The sequence below is a fragment of the Papaver somniferum genome, chromosome 3 (genome assembly GCF_003573695.1).
Source record: "Papaver somniferum cultivar HN1 chromosome 3, ASM357369v1, whole genome shotgun sequence".
NCBI classification, from domain to species: domain Eukaryota; kingdom Viridiplantae; phylum Streptophyta; class Magnoliopsida; order Ranunculales; family Papaveraceae; genus Papaver; species Papaver somniferum.
The window spans coordinates 52735559-52742873 of record NC_039360.1 but is presented as its reverse complement, the minus strand read 5'-3'; the positions used below and the strand labels follow the sequence as shown (position 1 = coordinate 52742873).

The 7315-nt window shown below is 36.6% G+C and overlaps 1 pseudogene; it reads left to right on the top strand.

The window, feature by feature from the left end:
- The first annotated feature begins 1103 nt into the window (after positions 1-1103).
- On the top strand, positions 1104-4678 carry LOC113359446 (annotated as a pseudogene).
- The last annotated feature ends 2637 nt before the right edge of the window (positions 4679-7315 follow it).

Below are 7315 nucleotides of genomic sequence, written 5' to 3'. Positions count from 1 at the left end.
CACGAATTAATCAGTAACAACAGGAATCAAAATTGAGGAAAAGGAGAAGAGGAGTCAAAATTAATCAGTAACAACAGGAATAAACAAATATCGAAAAGATTAAACAGGAAGAAGAAGAATATTGATCGAAAACCTACCTTTATTTTCTTCTTCTGATGTTTGTTTTGAGTATGATAGTTTGATTCTTTGATGATTTTGATTTTGATTTTGGTTTTCGGTTCGATCTGGAAAAAAAATTCTCTGCACTTCGTTGAAGGTTTTCGACCGGTAGTTTTCTCAGGTGAGATCCGGTTTCTCTCTCTTGAAACGGAAATTATTGTGTCTGTTTGAGAGAAAACCTAGGTTAGGTAGTTATATACTAAAGGTTAATCTGGTCATTTCGACCTCTATTAAAATTTATTTTTAATTCGGGGCCTGGTTTTAAAACTCTTTTAACTAGGGGCCTCATTTTATGAGTTATCCATGGGTGTGGCCTTAACCTAATTTTCCCTCGTAGAATTTCTGCTTTGGATTCTTGAATCCTATATAAGAAATGCATGGTACTGTGGAGAAACACAATTGGTATAACTATTACTCCCTCTATTTCTGAAAGACCGTCCTCTATTCCTTTTTCGTCAGTTTCAAAATCGTGTCCAGCTTCTGTTTATAGTCATACTTTTTCAATGAACTCTCTAATATACCCTTGAATTCTTTATAATCATAAATCCGTTTTTAACGTGACCCAATCTAAAATATTAAAGAAATTAGTATAAATGAGGAAACAAATATATCATTCGTTCCTTTTAATAAAATATACGTTTAACTCTAAAAATTAAATTCCTTATAAAGTTTATACTTCATAAATTTGATATTTTTTAAATTTTCCTTTTATAATTCGTATTTATAATTCTCACAACAATTTTGGATAGTCTTTATTACTGACATTTTTATTAAAATAAAATAGGTAAGTAACTAAGGGTAGTCAAGTAAAATAGTATGGTCTCCTTAATATTCTGAGAAAGTCAAAGCGGATTGTCTTTGTGAAACGGAGGGAGTATTTGATTAATTAAAGTGATGGTTCTATTTTACGTTTCAGTTCTTGTGGAAGCTATTAATTAGATGCAATGAGAAAACAACAAGAAGAGCTGGTAGAGATAGTAGTAGAAGGGTGCGGCAGAAAAGAAGATTACCATAACATTATCATGAGTAAGTTTGAGCAATTCGATATGATCTCAGCTGATAACCAAAACGCTATTAGTGATCATCACTTTGCTTCCTCGTATTCTTGTACCCCCCAAAACATAAAAGTTATGAAAGAATGGAAAATTCTGAAACAACACCTTCCTCATGATTCAATCTATGTTAGGGTCTACGAAGCGAGAATCGATTTACTGCGAGCTGTAATCATAGGACCAGCAGGTACACCTTATCACGACGGCTTATTCTTCTTCGACATTCAGTTACCTACAGATTACCCTAATTCACCACCATCAGTTCACTACCGTTCTTTCGGTATGCGGTTAAACCCTAATTTGTATTACGACGGTAAATTGCTTAAGCCTTTTGAATACTTGGGCGGGTCCAAAATGGAATCCATCTCAATCAACTATATTGCAAGTTTTATTGTCTTTGCAAGGGTTAGTTCTGAATGCAAATCCTTATTTCAATGAACCTGGTCTTGGAATGTTCGGCGCCAAGACTTCGACTTCTGGGCAGATGAAATCTATGCATTATGATGAACAGGTGTTTATGTTAAGTTTGAGAACAATGCTGCGCCTTCTCAGAACACCACCCAAGCATTTTGAAGATTTTGTTTCTCAGCATTTTCGTGAACGCGATAAAATTATTTTAGCTGCATGTAAGGCTTACATGAGTGGGAGACTAAGAATCGGTGAGGACCTAACGAAGGTTATAAATCAACTAAACATAATGACTCCAATTAATGAAGTGAGGAAGGCTCAATTTCAGGAGCCCATGGAGAAAATATACCCAATGCTTGTTAAGGCGTTTCAGAAGAATGGTTCTTCTGGCTTGGATGAGTATCTTGTAGGATATAATGCGAAAGATATTGTCGAAGTGGACGATGATAGCAATTTACAGGCTGTACCTGAGGTTAATCCAGGGTGCTGCTTAGTTGTTTTTCTTTTTTTCTTATGCATACTGATAGGAGTTGGATTCTTCGTTAAGTATATTATTCTTTCGGCAAGGCGATTGGTTTGATTGACCAAAGCAGAAACTATTCGTACAAATTGTCTATCATGCATATGTAGGAGTTGTGCATTGCACTTGCCATATCCCATACGTGGATATTCTTAAATGCCTATTTTTATGAATGATTCGCGCATTCCAGTTTAAAGAATATTGTTCTTATTATTTTGTTAAAATTAATTTTTATTATCCAGCGTTGGACAGAACAGCATAATCACTCTCCTCCTCGTATAGGTTTCTCTCTTCATCGAAACTCATGGGCCTAACTACTCTCGAAAACGGGCTTGCAAGGGTAGGGTTGCCTAAAGTTTATAAGCTTTACATTATGGAGGATCTAGTCGGTGTGGCCACCTTCCCTATAGTTATAAGGGGTGTCCTAGAACATTGAAATGACTAACCTACCCTTAACCTAATTTAATTTAAAACCAACACAATAACCACCTTTCTCTATATATATATATAACCACCACCACCTCCCACCACCGCCGATTATCACCACCACCACCAACCACCGATTACCACCACCACCCACCACTGCCGATTACCACCACCACCACCACCAACCATCGATTACCACCACCGCCCACCACCGCCGATTACCACCACCACCACCACCAATTATCACCACCAACAACCACCGATTACCACCACCACCACTATATATATGGCTTAATTTAAAACATTAACAAAGATATTCTCACAAACTCATTACTTGTCATTCGTTTTTGGTTGAATAAATGAGAAGTAATCATCAAAATGAGTTGAAAATGGAAGTTGCGGAGAGGTTTAATGGAATTTTTTTTCCAGTAAAACGTTCGGTTATCACAAATTATTTTTTTCTTAACCGAACTCAAAGTTCGGTTGATTCGCAAAAAAATACTTTTAACCGAACTCCTTGTATTAGAACAATACAAGTCCATAAGTTCGGTTCGTTCGCAAAATTATTAAGTTTTCTTTGTAACCGAACTCTACCTATAAGCCCAGTTCGGTTGATTCGCAAAATATGTTGAAGTTTGCGAACCAACTGAACTTCTAACACTAGGTTACTTTTAACCTGAAGTTCGGTTGGGAGCTTGGTTGCGTTGAAGTTTGCAAACTAACCGAACACACAATATGTACTCAAATAAATTGTTAAGTTCAAAGTTCGGTTACCTACCATTTTATCCTAGGTAACCGAACATTGCACTGTACGACCAAAACCTCCATTAACGAGCGATTTCGGTAACCTGCGTGTTTGGAAAACGTAACCGAACTACACTTTCAGGTGTGTTAGGTTACATGTTCTTGACATATGGTAACCGAACTACACTTTCAGATGTGTTCGGTTACATGTTGTTGACATATGGTTAACCGAACTGGCCCAAATTTACATAAAAAAATTCATTTTTTTGAAAGTTTGGAGCAATTCAACCAACATTATCTAAGTTTGAAGCCTACCTAGGTACCCAAATACCCTTCCTCCGGTTGTGGTTGGTAAAATCCATCGTTTTTCTTGTTTTCCTTCTTCATCTTCTCTAACTTTACTCTCTCAATAATTCTACTTCTTTAAAAAAAAAACATCTGATTGTTTAATCTCACTAATTATCTTTAACTTAATCATCTCACTAATCATTACACTAACTATTATTAACACTAACTAATCATCACCCAAAATTAATCAGGAGGGTAATTTAGGTATTAATATAAATATCTAGATAAGGGGTGACCTAGATTTACTTCTAATGTCTTTACCCGAAATAAAACCATGGTCCCCCGAGAAAAACCATGGTCCCCAAAAAATCGTTCATTTCTAACACCCCCCTCAAACTCGAAGGAGTCGAGTTTGAATACACCCTGGACCTGGAGCATGGCACGCGGGTTGTAGCACACGGATTGCGGCCCGCCAACTGTGACTGCACGCGGATTGCAGCCTACGGATTGCTTGTCCATGCCGAAACACTGAAACAACACGGAGTCCACACACCACCCGAGTCTGGCTCTGATACCATCTTAGAAACCCATGGACCTAACTACCCTCGAAACCGGCTTGCAAGGATAGGGTTGCCTAAGCCTTATAAGCTTTACATTATGGAGGATCTGGGCGATGTGGGAAGAACGTTGCAGACCCAATCCCATCCTGCTCATTGAACTAGTTTTTATGCACTTGGAACTAGAAGAGTCAAATTGGTGGACTGGATTGTCTTAATCACATGTGCCCAAATTTATGCCTTAAATGTACGTCTGGTGATAGTCGCGACTATTGAAAATATGTCCCTTTGAAACTATTTATGTACAATAAAAAGCAATTCAAATTGGTACTCAGATTGATTGGAAAGAAACACCCGAATCTCACGTGTTTAAAGCAGATCTTACGGGGTTAAAGAAACAAGAAGTAAAACTTGAAGTTGAAGAAGGGAAAATATTACAAATAAGTGGAGAAAGAAACAAAGAAAAAGAAGAAAAGAATGACCAGTGGCACCGAATGGAATGGCAAGTTCCTTCGTCAAGTTAAGTTGCCGGAAAATGCAAAAGTTGGTAAGGTAAAAGCTTATATGGAATATGGTGTATTAACTGTTATTGTACCAAAGGTTGAGGAGAAGAAGCCTCAACTACTTAAAGCCATAGAAATCTCTGGCTAAAACCGGACAATACTGGCAGAATCTAATTCTCAGTTACTCAAAGCAATACAAGTAAATGATTACCTCATAATTTCCCTTTATAATTTTACTTGTATACTTATTGATATCTCATTCTTAATATGCTCCATCACATTCATGGTTGACACACACCCTTGGACAAAAACATGTATTAGCAAGTACTTGTTGTTTCAAAAGGCCGAAGAATGTAACTGATACAGTTGATAGAGTGCAGAGAAGACAGTACTGCTCCAAGAATAAAATGTTTTGCTATTGCGATCTATAAGTTCATTGGGTGATAGAACAAAATTGTGTAGTACTTCTAATTTTTTATGCCTAATTTACAGTACTCATTTTTCTTTCAGGCTTGTCACTCATTAGTCATTACACGATATATACTAAGAGGCCCATCATAGTGGGTTTCGATCGGCAAATAACAAGCATGAGGGCTGTTGTTCAAAGAGACAAAGAGTTGCCTCTGCAAGTAGTATTTAGGTTAGTGAAAAAAACCACTCTCAAATCCATTTTTCTTTATATACTGCTTGCTGCCGTGTATTCTTGACTAGCTTGTCTTTTAATTTCCAATATATATATATATATATATATATATATATATATATATATATATATATATATATATCACTGTAATAAAAACAAGGTGGTGTTTGACTCTTAGATTTGAAAGTCATTAGACGGACAGCATTTGACGTGGATCCTGATCCGACGGTCGGCATCATCCGGATCAAGCTATGACTTGAACGGCTGTGAATGATAGAAATAGGATGGGGAGACGCTTAACTCCGCTTAAGGCTGTTTTTCGCCGTCTAAATATTCTATGATGTTTATGGCCGTTGGATGCAATGGGTGTTTATGTCACATGTAAAAGCTGATTTTCTCCACCTCTATGACTATGGCCTTAGATTTTGCTTCGCTGTTGTTTTTTTTTTTGGGTGCAATTCTTCATTGCTCTGTATGAACGAGATTCAATAAACTCCCTTTTGCTTCAAGTTCATCCTATCGAATTGTATTGATAGGGTTTTGTTATTTTGTGATCTCGGAAGCGAATTAGAACCAAGAGAAGTTCAGGATGAAGGTAATTCAAAGTTTTCAGGTTCTCCATATCTATTAATTAGGTTTTCTGGCCAATGATTTCCATTAATTGTTGCATAAGAAATATTGTATGGTTCAATCAATCAAAAGTTAAAAGTTGTTTGAATTATGAATCGAATTTTATTTTTAGGTTTCTTTGTACTTTTCCATCTAAATCTTAATTACGTCTTCCCAATCTTGATTTTTTTGAATTATAAAAGTTTGTTTGCAATTGGAGATGTTTTTATGTATTCTACCTGCTTAATATTTTATTGACTAAAAGAAATATTATATCACAATATAGCATTGTTGTCCTACCGTTTGCTCTTTGCTGCTAGCCTAAATTTGAGTTTGATAGCTTCAGTTTTGTGTAAATTGATTCAGACATGCAGATAATTGATTAACATATTCTCTCTGTTCGCATCGATGCTTCTTAATTAGTACATTAAGTGTTGTTCTTATTACTCGCTAGGTTTAAAATGTTAACCTTTATGAGTTGATTAGTGTTGTTTCTTTATCTATGGGTTGAGCAAGTCGATGATTTTTTAGGGCTGTCAACGGCACTTAACGTAACAAATAATGGCTCTGCCGCTACCGTTGCCATTAAAATTAGCGGTTAACCGATATCCGTTAAGTGCCGACGGAATTATGAAATTCAAAACCATTGTCGTTACGTCGGACTTATCGGCTAACGGTTAATTTTCCGGTATTAACCGGTATGTCACAGAACAACACAAAAGCAGGTTTAAAACACAAACCAATTACATAGAATAGTTCTAAATCCAAGCAAACAAGTTCTAAATCCATGACACACAGAAAAAAAAACATACAAATGTTCATGTTCTAAACCAAATTACATGTTCAGATCATCACATGTTCTATCAAAAGAAAAAAACCAAGTTTTTGCAAAAGAAAAGACAAAGGGATGCCATTTGCATCTGCAACTGCAACTGCAAATGCATTCCTCCATCTCCAAATTCTCCACTGCCAATGCCAACTGCATTCCTCCTTAGTCCTCAACTTCTGCATTTTGAAAGGAAAATGAAAAGTGTTAGACAGTGATGTCAGTGAAGCAACTTAAGTTGGCAAAGTGGCAATGTCAGTGCAATAATCCAATAAAAGTGGCAATGTCAGTGCAGTCACAACTATCAGTAAAAGCTAGTAAAATATTAAGATATAAGGAAACTTACCAGCAACACAACTATTGCTCTCACTGAGAGTGAGATCTGGCAGCCAATCACCCAAACAAAGCAAAGCTTCAACAAGATCTGGAGCTAATGAACTCCTGTGAGATGTGAGAACTCTGCCACCAATACTAAACATGGATTCTGATGCTACACTTGTCACTGGAACAGCCAATACATCTCTTGCAATCCTTGAGAGAATTGGGTACTTAGCAGAATGATTCTTCCACCAACTTAAGA